The sequence below is a fragment of the Myotis davidii genome, unplaced genomic scaffold, assembly GCF_000327345.1.
Source record: "Myotis davidii unplaced genomic scaffold, ASM32734v1 scaffold37, whole genome shotgun sequence".
NCBI lineage: Eukaryota > Metazoa > Chordata > Mammalia > Chiroptera > Vespertilionidae > Myotis > Myotis davidii.
The window spans coordinates 1373395-1373961 of NW_006289395.1; the positions used below are offsets into that span (position 1 = coordinate 1373395).

The 567-nt window shown below is 69.8% G+C and overlaps 1 protein-coding gene across 1 annotated transcript in view; it reads right to left on the reverse strand.

The window, feature by feature from the left end:
* The window catches only part of MYH10 (myosin, heavy chain 10, non-muscle), a 141703-nt gene extending 141154 nt beyond the window's left edge, over positions 1 to 549 (reverse strand). Inside the window, 1 exon segment of the mRNA XM_015562590.1 lies at positions 413 to 549. The gene's annotated coding sequence lies outside the window, so the exon portion shown is untranslated.
* Positions 550 to 567: the final 18 nt, after the last annotated feature.

The window sequence follows — 567 nt, forward strand, 5'->3', positions numbered from 1 at the left end:
CCCCCCGGAACTACCAGGGCACCAGCCCCCCACCCCCAGCCCCGGGGCGCTCGGACCCCACACACCGAATACCAGCTCCCCTCATCCCCACACCCACATCTCCATCCCCAGCCCCTGAGGGGTCGTCCTCCCGCACACCCAGGCCCTGGTCCCTGCAGGGGTCTCACCCTCAAGAACCTCATTCCCCGCCCTTCCCGGCGTCTCTCCACCCACTGGGGTCCCGTTACCCTACTCCTGGGTCCTTCCCCAGATGAACCTAGATCCCCGCACACAAGCCTCTGCCAGAGCCCCTCAGCTTCCCCCCGCTCCCACTGCAGGCTCCGCTCCTGTCGTCCGGGGCCAACGGGTACCCGGCCCGGGATCCTCCCGTCCCCCACAAACCGTCCCTCGGCCCCGATACCGCACCTCTCACCTTCAGCCGAAGATGGTGGCGCCGGCGCACGTTCTGAGCCGCGACCACAGATCCAGCGCCTCAGTCCCAAACCCACCGCTGCCTCCGCCGGGCTCCTTTAGCACTGCTGCTCCGGGCGGCCCCTCCCACCCCCGCCCTCATTGGGCCAGCCCCAC